Source organism: Octopus sinensis, linkage group LG23 (genome assembly GCF_006345805.1).
Source record: "Octopus sinensis linkage group LG23, ASM634580v1, whole genome shotgun sequence".
Classification (NCBI taxonomy): domain Eukaryota; kingdom Metazoa; phylum Mollusca; class Cephalopoda; order Octopoda; family Octopodidae; genus Octopus; species Octopus sinensis.
In genome coordinates, this window is record NC_043019.1 from 17,115,939 (window position 1) to 17,129,040 (window position 13,102).

General features: G+C 38.7%; 1 protein-coding gene and 1 non-coding gene across 2 annotated transcripts in view; one reads left to right on the forward strand and one right to left on the reverse strand.

Annotated features, from left to right (window-relative positions):
• The window catches only part of LOC115223576, an 83,617-nt gene extending 80,571 nt beyond the window's left edge, over positions 1 to 3,046 (reverse strand). Inside the window, exon 1 of the mRNA XM_029794216.2 lies at positions 2,554 to 3,046. The gene's annotated coding sequence lies outside the window, so the exon portion shown is untranslated. The remainder of the gene's footprint in view (positions 1 to 2,553) is intronic.
• A 752-nt stretch (positions 3,047 to 3,798) lies between these two features.
• On the forward strand, positions 3,799 to 3,882 carry Trnal-cag. The gene has a single exon. It is a non-coding gene; the product is annotated as a tRNA-Leu (tRNA).
• The last annotated feature ends 9,220 nt before the right edge of the window (positions 3,883 to 13,102 follow it).

The window sequence follows — 13,102 nt, forward strand, 5'->3', positions numbered from 1 at the left end:
CTTTTTTTAAAATGTCTGTTCATTTTCTTTTACGTCTCTTTTTCCATGCTAGCATGGGTTAGACGAGTCACTAACCCTGACTGGTTTCTCTAGTAAGAGATCTCTTATTCCATACATCTTTGAAAGTGCAGGCCCAGTAGACGAACTCATTGACAAGGGAATGATAGCAATGGGTTGAGGGATTTTCAACGAAGTGCAAATACAAACACACACACACACACGGCTTCTTTCAGTTTCTGTCTTCTAAACCACTTATAAGGCAAGGTAGCCTAGGGCTGTAGTAGAAAAACCTAAACCAAGGTGGCATGCAGTGGGATTGAACCCATGGTTGGGAAGCAAAACGTCTCAACCACACAATCACATTCTGATGACAGTAAGAGCACCAGAACTTCGAAGTTACCGTCAACCTTGTCTTTGTAAACACACACACACACACACACACCACACACACACACACATATATATATATATATATATATTATATATATATATATAAACACCTTTATATATATACATATATAATATATATATATATATATATATAAACACCTTTATATATATACATATATAATTATATATATATATATATATATATATATAATATATATATATATATATAATATATATATATATATATATATATTATATATATATATTATATATAAACACCTTTATATATATATATTATATATATATATATATATATATATATATATAACCTTTATATATATATATATACACACAAATATTCATGTCTTTACAGATATATATATATCCTCATGGATATACAACACACACACACACATATATATACATACACACATACACATGTACATTTGTGTATATACATGTGTATATACATATATAACATGCATCTATACACACATATACTCACACACACACGTGTGTGTGTGCTCGCGCGCGCACATGTACAGTGCATTACATCTGAGACCAACCCTTAACATTTATAGGATCTACGTTTATCTAATTATAAATAGATGCTGTCTGATAGGAATTGATAAATGCTTCATTAGCTTCGAAAGGTGAGTTCAACTCGACTCGAGGGTATTCTTAGGGGGTGAGGATCGTCTCTGCCAAAGTGATTTTCTCCAGATATTGGTACATGTAAACGGATCACCAATTTTGTTTCTTTGCCACTCAGTATATTTGGCACAAAGCATCACATTTCTTATGTAAACACACAGACTGCCGAGCTGTACGTACTCTATGCACCAGGCTTGTACACGATGTCTTTTGTGTTAAGACTAGGACATTCAAAAAGGAACGAAGACAGAAAAAAATAATTAATCCAAGTATTTGCATTACAGATTGCTAATTTACTCTTAAAATTCTTTATAAAATTAAACCAACAGCTTCTTGTTTGAAAGTAGAATGGGTGAGCAGTAGTTAAACGGACCTCTATCATATTCAGACCAAATATTTAATAACATATTTTTAAAATCTTTACTGTGTCACATTAAATAATGAAGTAAATTTAAATGTGCCTTGGGCGAGTAATAAACAAAATAGTACCAACACAGTTATTACAGAGCGAGTAACACGTGTAGTGGTGGATCCATTCTGCAAATAGTAACACCATCTACATCCACCCTTACATAACAGATTATTTTTAAGAAAAAATAATAAAATTGTGTCTTTGTTACCTTCCACGACAGCATGAAGATAAAGAGAAATGGTTAGGAATTGAAAATCGACATGCTGTGAACTTTATCTTTTCATAAATGGAAAAAACATTAAAAACTGCGCAGACCAAATTTCAGTTCCCAGCAACAACTGCTCTGCGGGTGTCCTTAATATATTTATTCTAAAAATAAGAATAAAAACAAAAAAACACTAAGATCATTGCTGCTTTCGAAACTTCTTACCTATTCAAGAAATTCATTAACGCACCTAGTGTTAGATTTTAATTTACTACGAGATATACTGTATGTTGATGTTGTTGTTATTGAGACCCGGAACAATCCTGATTGAGAAAACCTACAGCCAAAGGCATTCCAGCCGTGCCCAAACATCCAGACATACGCATGAGGACCACACTATTTAACATATAATTTCTCATTTAAAACCGTGTGTGTGTGATTTGAGGAGAACCTGGCTGCTATTTCTAGTAGGTTGGCGCGATCACGTCGACTCGTGTATTTGTGAGTGTGTGTTCGATGAAATAACTATAGACAGGCTTCAAGCACTGACAGGCCTGGCTTAATAGACAAACGACAGAACGAAAGCGTGTAAAGTTCAAATAAACAAACATCTTTGGAAAATATCCCAACTTTGGAGAAAAAGAAATTAAAATCTAACGTAAAACTAGTTTTCGTCGAGTGAAGTAAAAAAAATCTGTAAAAACCAACTTTAGTGTGGCGAAAAACAAACAAGAAAAATACGTGAATGTTGTAAATGTAAATAACATGTTCTGAGAGAATAAACAAATAAAAATCAATAAATCCACATTAGATATAGAAAGATGTGATGAAAATATATAAATACATCCACAGAGAAACCATTTCACATTTACTAAGAGATATCTTTACTTACTGTGTCGTCGTTGAAGTTAAATCCATCTGGCCAGAGTGTCGGAATTACTCCAGACCACACACACAGGTATAAAAAGATAAGTAAAACTATTCGCCAATTGTATTTTCAGCAGAAAGAACTTTTATAAGGGTTTCCAACGCTAAAATTAGTGAAGAACTCTTTTAGAAAGTTAAACTCGTGAGTCAATAAACTGCCGAGTGCTTATCTATGTAAGTGAGAAGGTTTTTCTAATCGTCATCGGTGTGGGCCCCGGTTAAACCTGACCCGCAACATCACAGCCGCCCGACACCAACTTTTCTCCTTTCAGGGCAACGTTTAATTCTAAGACACAACTAGTTACCTCCCCTGAAAGCAATTAACTCCGAACGCAATTAACTTTGAATTCTTCACTTCTCAAACATTTCCCCTCACCGAACGGCTCCACAATGACTGCGTTGTAATTTATTTTCCTTTATAAATATAGTTGTAGATTTATAAATTTTCATTTCATCTCATAATTGCATTAAGAACGAGAAACTGAGAAAGTTAATGACGCTAATTTTTATAATTTCAGATGTTTCTAAAGTTAATTTTCTTATAATTTCGTAATTTCTCCACATTTACACTGATGGTAATTAATTTTTGTTGAATAAAATATTGAATTTACAAATCCTCATTTTATCCCAGAGTTACATTAAGAAAGAGCAATTGAACGAGTTGGTGAGGCTAACTTTTTATAAGTCACGATTCGATCGACCCGGCAATAGATCTCCCCCACAACACATTCCACTCAGACATGCATAATAATTCACAGAGATATTGGTTGCTGATGAATAAACGTAAAACTGAATATTTACATGTGAGTGCATGGCTTGTTGTGACGGTTCTGTTTCATTGGAACATTAAATGTGAACGCGTGCAGAGAGGACGACCGTAACTACGTCACGCTCTTGCCTGACCGGTCGATTGGAAAGGAAAAACAAAACAAACAATAAACATCAAGTGATCGACTCAGAACGTTTAATATCTTTCCCCTTTCGTGAACCACCACCACCACCACCCTGAAAAACTTAACTTTTTGTTTATAAATGTTAAAACACGCCCGCGCGCACACACGCTAATACAAACGCACACACATACACACAAGCCTGCATACATACGTATGCGCACACGCACACAAATAGTCACTTATATAAACATATAAATACCTACACAAACACACGTACATACATATATGAACATATCTATTATCTAGCGCACGTAGGAGTCAGGATGGCCGAGCGGTCTAAGGCGCTGCGTTCAGGTCGCAGTCGGGTCTTCCCGGCGTGGGTTCGAATCCCACTTCTGACAAACAAATTTTTCTTTTATTTGTGTTTGTATGGCTGTATTGCCAAGAAGCTTGTTTTGCAAACGTGGTTTCGTGTTCGTTTTCAGTGCGCGGCTGATCAATCTTTGTGAATAAATTTGGGACAAACTTTCTGAAAGCCCGTTCTATATACATATATGAGTGTGTGTGCACGCACTTACCCCCACGACTTTATATCTATGTTCTTACCGACTAGCGCATGACAACCAACGTTGGTTTGTTTACGTCATCGTAGCTTAGCGGTTCGATAAAAGACACCAGTACAATAAATACCTGATCTAAAATATACCCTGGAGTCAATTTATTCAACCCTTCAAAGCAAATGCCCCAGCATGGCCGCAGTTCAGCGACTGAAACATGTGGAGCATTATTATTGATGAGCTGACAGAATCATTCTCGCCGGACGAGATGCCGCTAAGCATTTCGTCCGTGTTTTCGTTCTGAGTTCAAATTCCGCAGAGGGATCTAGTTGGTTTGGCATTTCAAAAATTAAAGTTTATCGAAAATTTTAAAATTTGGCACATTAATATACTTTCCCAAGCTGAATTGCTGGAGTTATTTCACTTTTTCCAGAAAAATGTTTTTAAAAAGTTATAGAGGTTTAAAGTTTGATCATTTTCACCAAGTTAGGAAACAGGATTTGGAAGCTGTCATTTTGTCCCTGATTGCACATCTTGTCGTCAGCATCCTGAAAATAGCACCAGTTGTCAATATTTGTAAACAACATGTGTTTTGTAGTTTGAAGCATTCAGTATGCATTTAATGCAGGGTTACTCATTTTTGACAGCTGAGTGAACTGGAGCAACGTCAAATGAAGTATTTTGCTCAAGAACACAACGCACGCACAGTCCAGGAATCGAAACTACAATCTTACGATCATGAGTCCAACACCATAACCACTCAGCGACACCCTAACACCTAAGCCACGCGCCTCCACATTTACCAAAATAGTAATGACGAAATTATTAAGAAGGTGAGGGCGTTAAAAGTCAGCAAAATTGATTTTTTTCTTTTTTGTGTTTATAATTTAATCCCTGAAGTTAACTGTGATTGAGTATCAGTAATTAGGGAGGGTTAACATATTCAATGTAAAACGCTTTAAAACTATAGAACTGTATAAATACTTTTGTGGTAAATCTTATGGTTCCTTTGAGAAGAGGCGATGGATGGAGAAGAACGAAATGAGAAGAGGGGAAATAAATATAAAAACATTAGATCTAAGGAACTTAGCTCACTTCTCAATTACTGCCATTGTTTAACGGTGGCCATTATTCTGGGGTGGGGGAGGGGGGAGCTTTGTCTGATCTACGTTAATAGGTGGCATCAAAAAATGTCAGGATTAGTTATGTTTGATAAAGAATAACTTATTTACCTAAGTTTTCACATCGTCTCCTTCGAAGTAGTCACCTTGCGCAGCAACACACCAGTCCCTATCACTCGTTTTCCGTAAGAAGGTCGTGGACCTTCTGCGATTCGCTCTCGATCTCGCAACAGTGTCAAAACGGCAACCTTTGAGCTGCGTTTTCATCTTAGGGAAGAGATGGAATTACGCTAAATCTGGTGAATAGGGTAGATGCGGAAGAGACACCATGCTGCTTCTGAGGGCAAAGAACGTCCATTGATGTTCTGGCTGTGTGGGCCGTTGCCCCATCCTGCCGAAACCACGCATGCCACATAGGCATACGTTTTTGTCATACTTCAGGCACAAACAAGTTGTTTATCATCTCGATGTAACGCTCGGAGTTCACAGTAACTGCATTTCCATTACTGTCTTCGAAAAAGTAAGGACCAATGATGGCAGCTTTCCCAACAGCACACCAGACCGCCACTTTTGGGCTGTGCAGTGGTCTTTCGTGCAGTTCTCGCAGATTTTCAAGAACCCAGTAACGACAGTTCTGTTGATTCAACATGACAATGAAATGAAAATGAGCTTCATCACTCATTAACAAAATGAGGTCATCATTTACCTCAAAAATTGTTTTTATCTGACTTGCGAAGTTAACTTGCTGTGCATAGTCCCATGGTTTCAACTATTGCCGAATGACCAATTTGTACGGGTGCAAATGCAGGTCTTCATGCAAAATACACCTTGCCGATCAATTACCGATGCCAGGTTCAGTGGAATATCTCCGAGCAGAGCGATTCGAATTCCGTTCAAAGCTTGACTGACGCGTTCCACATTTTCCAGTCTCCTGTTCATTAGTGTACCTCGTGTACGAAGTGCATTCCCCTAATGTAAGATTGTGTTGCGGGTGGGAACAGCCTGATTTCGGTAAATGTTGAAGTGGCGCCGAAACTCACGCTGAGCTGCTATGACAGACTCCTTATTCTCCACGTAACTGTCGGAGGCAAATGCGCGATGTTCTATCGTCCACAGCACTATGGCTTCACCTGAAAAGAAAAAACAATGCTAAGACACCATGGACCGAATGGTACCTGTCGGGCATATGTCCCTCCCCACTGGGGCTGAGTAATAGCTATTTCAAAAACGTCCGTCCTCTCTTCCCCGCCCTGTATAAAATCGGATATGCAGGGAATGGCACTGAACATTTTTGGAAGATTTTCCTTGCGTCTGACATCATGGCATTCCCACATTCCTGAGCCTGTGATCCATATTAGCACTGGATATCTTGCCCCGGCTTGTCTCTGGATCATATCAAGAGGATGGAGAGGGCCTGCGAGGTGTCATGCAAGCCTTATTGTACCCAGCAATTTGCACAAACATTGCTGGCAATTTTAATGGCATTGCTGCTTGATTTTTAATTATACATTTTTTTCTTATTTGAAATTCCTGCAGCGATGGGAAGATGGTGAAGCATGCACACCGGATGAGTTAAAAGCACGAAACCAGCAACCTACATGTGGGCTGCGCATGTTAGATATAAATTCGTTTTCTTATTGTCCAAGACAGCAATGGGATTCGGTTGTTGCGTGGGTATCTGAGCAGCTCTATTTGAGGAGGGCACCGCTCGCCTGGAGACCGGGAAGGTTCTAGAAAAGGTGAACTGAACATTGCGTTTCTCTATCTGGTCAGTTTAGTGTGAATGACGGATGTCCACTTTGCGCGCGAAAAACAAAGAAAATCTGGATGGAATATAAATATTTCATGTTGGAATGTACGTGCGGACTCTGTGAGATCTGGAAGACATACTGCACTTAAAGAGATATTGCTCGTGAACTGAACCGCTACAAAATAGACATAGTCTGCTCTTTTAGAGATTCGTTTGGAAAGTAATGGTCAGCTTGAGGAGATTGGAGGTGGCTACAACATTTTCTGGAAGGGAAACCAGAAGAGGAGTGCAGGGAGGTTGGCATTGGTTTTGCTGTTCGATTTGAAATCCTGAAGAAGTTGGAGGAGATTCCTATCCCTATAAATCAGTCATTGATCTAACTCTGCGCCATATCAATGGCACAATGACGCAGAGATGACACAAAGATAGGCGTTATTCTATTGTTATACTAAGTGCCGATGCCCCTACTCTGACCAGTTCTGATGAATATAAAACAACTTTCTATGACCAGCTGAGAGTTGTACTCAGGAAAATTTCCAAGTCCGACAAAATCATTCTACTGAAGGATTTCAGTTCCAGGATTGGAACAGGGCATAGAAAAGATGAACAGCAATGATCTCACGCACAAAAGTGATCACACAACATGGATGCACCCGGGGTCAAAAGTTTGGTATCGTTGGATTATATTGTCATTCTGATATCTATGATATTTGTAATAGATCGGAGGGTTTGACAGACCATTGCTTGGCGCGAGCAAAATTCCGAATAATAATTAGGGGGAAAGAGAGAAAAGAGCCAGCTGGGATTTCTCGGCGCCTAAATGTCGGTAAGATATATGATCCTAGTGTGAGGGGAGAGCTACAGAATCGTTTATCCAGCATCGAAGATAATACAACCTGAGAGAGAAGTTTCGAGACTAGAGTTTCCAATGCGCTGCTGAAACACTGAGATATGCTGCAATCAGTCATAAGGACTGGTTTGGCGAAAATGAGAGAGTTCTGCCCGCAAAGTGCAATGCCCACAGTGTCTATCAGTCGTGCAGCAGAAACGAACATTCTCCCATAATAAAAATATAAAATCTTTATTGCTGTGATTACTTAGGAAGATGCAGAACACGTGATGGGGGAAGCCTTGCTTGTGATACTCAAGCTGATGTCGATGCAAGTGACAGCAAGAGGCTCTATCATCTTACGAAGCAAGCTTATGGGCCAAAGAGTTCTGCATAGATTCCTTTGCTTTCCTAGGTGGGCGCCACCTTAATTATTAAATCAACAGAAATCACAGGTGACCGCATTGAGCATTTTTCTGACATTCTAAACTGTGGGGCGATTGCGGATGACGCAGTAATTGACACTAGTCTGACATACATACATACATACATACATACATACATACATACATACATATATCTGTGTGTACGTATATACACACATACATATATATATATATATATATATATATATATATATTATATATATATATATATATATATATATATATATATATATATATATATATACAAGTATGCATATATAAATCTCTCTCTCTCTCTCTCTCTCTCTCTATATATATATATATTATATATATATATATATATATATATATATATATATATATATATATATATATATATATATATATATGCACGCGATATAGAATTAGTTTCATTTAAACGATTTAAGAATTTCTAAACATTCCATTTCTTTTGATTAGGCACGATGTTATTTTTGTGGGGAAGAGAATCTCCCCTCTCGACGAAATGGTTCGCAAAGGGAGCAGCAGACTTTGGTACCAAATGATAGACCGAGGCTAATGAAGCCAGTTGATGGCGAGATAAGAATGTCGCCAGAGAATTTTAAAGTCAAGTTTTGTTTTATTTTTTTTACGACAGAATTAATCCCTCGACTGAAAAAGTATCAGGATATCGATATCAAACATTCATTGTAGATTATTTGAAAATACAGCGGGAAATACGATATCCGGCAACGTATATGATTTAAACTCTGTATGTGTGTGTATACATACAGATGCATACAGACATACACGTAGACACACACACACACACACACGTTATAGGCGTAGGCGTGGCTGTGTGGTAAAGTTTGCTTACCAGCCATGTGGTTCCGGGTTCAGTCCCTCTGCGTGACACTTTGGGCAAGAGGCTCCTACTATAGCACCGGGCCAACCAAAGCCTTATGAGTAGATTTGGTAGACGGAAACTGAAAGAAGCCTATCGTATACATACATACATACATACATACATACATGCATACATACATACATACATACATACATACATACATACATACATACATGCATGCATACATACATGCATGCATGCATACATACATACATACATACATACATACATACATACATACTTGCATATGAATATCTTTGTGTCACCACCGACTAACAACCGGTGTTGGTGTGTTTATGTCCCCGTAGCCTAGCGGTTCGGCAAAAGATACCGATAGAGTAAGTACCAGGCTTTTTTAAAAAGTAAGTACTTGTGTCGATTCGTTCGACTAAAATTCTTCAAGGTCCTGCTGCAGCATGGCCGTAGGAATCAAGTAAAATATATGAGATAAAGATTATATTTTTTAAAAAGTAGCTGTCCGCTTGTGACCGTAGAAGACCATTATTTTACCAATAGGAACATTGAACACTGAAGCAAATTTGTACCTTACACTTGTGGATCCGTCCATAACTAACGAGCCCAATAAACACACACGTTTGCACATATTGCAGACTAAACTTCTTCCATTCCAGTGGCGGCACGTAGATAATATTTGTGGGGGTGCCGCTTTAGAAAATTTCTAGCCGTTGTTTTAATATTGTGTAAAAGGAAAGCAACATATAAAAAGAAAATTTATACATAAACTTGATCGGTTTGCGTTTTAGCCACTGCCGGGTTGTGTGTTTAATTTGTTCACTGAACACCGCCGCGAATTCCCCCTTGTTTTTCAGTCCCCTCCCTAATCACAAAATAAGGCGGGGTGGGTGGAATGTGCCCTATTTTTCAAATCCTAGCCGCAACACTGAAGCTGGAAGCAGGATAATAATCTAATTCAACACTTTATCACATTCAGGAATATAAACACGTTTTTAAGCACAACACAGGCGGAGTCAAAAAGAAACAAAAGCTTTCACCAGCAGACTGGGGTCGGCACTGCATGAACCACAGTGCTCTATCTCCCTAGCATGCAGCATCATATCCCGAACATGTGAGCATGTGCACAACAGCCAAACAGTTCGTTGCTAGAACTGTATTTTTTTCATAAATTTTTGTATTTTTTTTTCATAAACTAGGGGATGGTTACATTAAGCTCAAGGATTATATAATGTACAAGTATAAAGAAAGAATTAAAGAAAAAAGAACTCATTATATTGAATGTTATCGAGTGGAAATAGGGGGGGACTGCAGTTCCGCAGTGCCTATACACGATCCGCCACTGCTCCATTCACTCCGCTGGTATTTTCAGGCAGTTTGCCCAAGTTCAGCATGAAAATGCATCTTTCTTTAAAAATATCCGTTCCTTTCTTTATTTGTTCCCTCCATTGGTGGCGATGACAAGCATTGCTTTCCTAATTGACCTTCATATATCACATGCCCTCAACAAGGACTTCATACTGTCCTTAAGCTGTTGTCTTGGTTTCTGCTGGGAATTTTCGACAAACAAGCTCCTCGTATCCGAAGGGGGGGGGCTGAAACGTTCGTTGACTGACTCTGAAGGGTTTATGCTAAAGCTGTGAAATCTTGCAAGAATTAGTTTCAACCCTTCTTATTAATAACTGCATTGTTTCTTTCCAGGTAAACTGACGTCTGACTGCTTAGAGAAGATTTCAAAAGTAACTAGTAGTGATTTCTCTTCAAAATGGATAAAATTTGGCAACGTGCTGTTATCAAGTACCTGCAGAAAAAAGGGTTTAGCCCCCAAAGACATTCATGTTGACATGGTTGTTACACTAAGGGATTGCACTCCAGCTTTATCAACAGTATAAAATCGGGCAATTTGGGAAAGGAGACTCTTGAAGATGTCCAAAGGTGTTGCCGTCCTGCAACTGCCACCACCGAGGAAAACATTGATCGTGTTCACCACATGGTGATGGATGATGGGTTATTGACTATGAATCAAATATCCAATGCTATTAGCGTATCCTAAACTCAGAAGAACATAAACTCGAACGAAATACTGCTAAGCCTTTTGTCCAACGTGTTGACGATTCTGCCAGTTCGCCGCTTTCATAATAATTAATAATGGTTTCACATTTTAGCACAAGGCCAGCAATTTCGGAGGAGGCAGGTACTTATATTCTGCGCAATGAACTTGGCATGACGAAGGTTTCTGTTCGGTGGGGGTCACGTCTTCTGACACCTAGTCAGAAGCGCACTAGGCTGATCAGAGATCATGGGGAAATCTGACATTGTTTGGGGTGGATTTCCTTGAACATTTCCTAAACCAGAAACGTTGCCTGGTTGCCAAGCATAAGTTGTGGACAGAACTGGGGACTTACCCACGAGGACCCGTCTTCTCGCTCACTAGTTTCAGTCGTTACCAACACAAACTAGTCACAACACTACAAAACGTACATATTGGCTCATACGGTAATAACTCTTGCAACTTTATTTTAAATCACTCGAAATCTTTTTCCCACAACAATAAATGCACCAAATTCTCAGCCAGTCTTCCTTCGAACCACCAGACGATACGAAATACAAGCAACAATTACACTCATACACCATTACTCATAAACATAATACATACACGCACGCACGCACGCACGCACACACACACACACACACCACACACACACACACACACACACACACACACACACACACACACACACAGTATTCACAATATATCATAGAAGTCGACGTATTAAAGAAAGCCAAGTCATATTCGATTACTCACTGTTACGACGACATTTAAGCAACAGAAATCAACGACTTACAATGACGTACAAAACAATGCATTAGATTTATCATGGCTTGGGTATTTTTTTCTTTCTGTATGACAAACTGTAATAAACGACAGACAGCTTACACAAAACACTAAACCACACATCCACCAAAACAGGTTTCACATTGATCACACCTACAGACCGCCTACACAAACGAAACAGAAAAAACTAGAAATCAAGGACCGTCTGGATTATGCCAGGGATATGGCGTGTCGCCGAAGCATATTTGAATACTTTATTGTGTTTATGTAATTTTCAAGTTCCTATCATTCTATGAAAAGTTATCTCCAAATAGCCAAACGCCTACCTCTACTACATCGCCAGAACACTTTCTCGGTCACCCAATTTGGACTAACATTAAAGAAAACACATTAACACAAAATAGTTGTTACATCGACAGCCCCAAACATTATGGTACGAGACAATCCCTATCACCTATCATCAAATGTGGCGGCGGCACATTTGATTATAATAATGGTTTCACATTTTAGCACAAGGCCAGCAATTTCGGAGGAGGGGTAAGTCGGTTACATTGACCCCAGTACTCAACTGGTACTTATATTTATTGACCATCCGCGGAATTTGAACGTAGAACGTCGAGTCGGACGAAAATGCCGTGCTAACGATTCTTCCAGCTGGCCGCCTTAACAACAACAACAACAACAACAACAACAACAACAATAATAATAATAATAATAATAATAATAATAATAATAATAATAATGAGAAGAAGAAGAAGAAGAAGAAGAAGAAGAAGAAGAAGAAGAAGAAGAAGAAGAAGAAGAAGAAGAAGAATCCTTTCTTCATTAACCACTGAGGGTTCGTATACAAGGATTGGGGACGGTTATGGGACAATACAATACAATCCCACTCTATGAGCGGGATTAGAACGTATAAACAAAGAATAACAATGAAAATTCTAACATGTAAAATATTCAAAAGAAGGAGACTTTTTCCAAGGGCTGCTGGTGGAAACCCTACAAAAACCACGATCGCCCTGACCTCCTCTTCATCTGCCCTCAATCTAGAGGTGCTTTTCCTTATTGGCCACAAGGATCACAAAAAAAAAAATAACAAAGACAAATGACAGTGGAAACTTACATAAAAAATGTATAACAATAACAAGGAAATTGCAACAACCAAATTTCTTCATGGGGTAAAACACCACCCAGGGGCGACCAAGGAACCCCACCGATCCCGAGTTACTCTGCACACAAGGAGTACC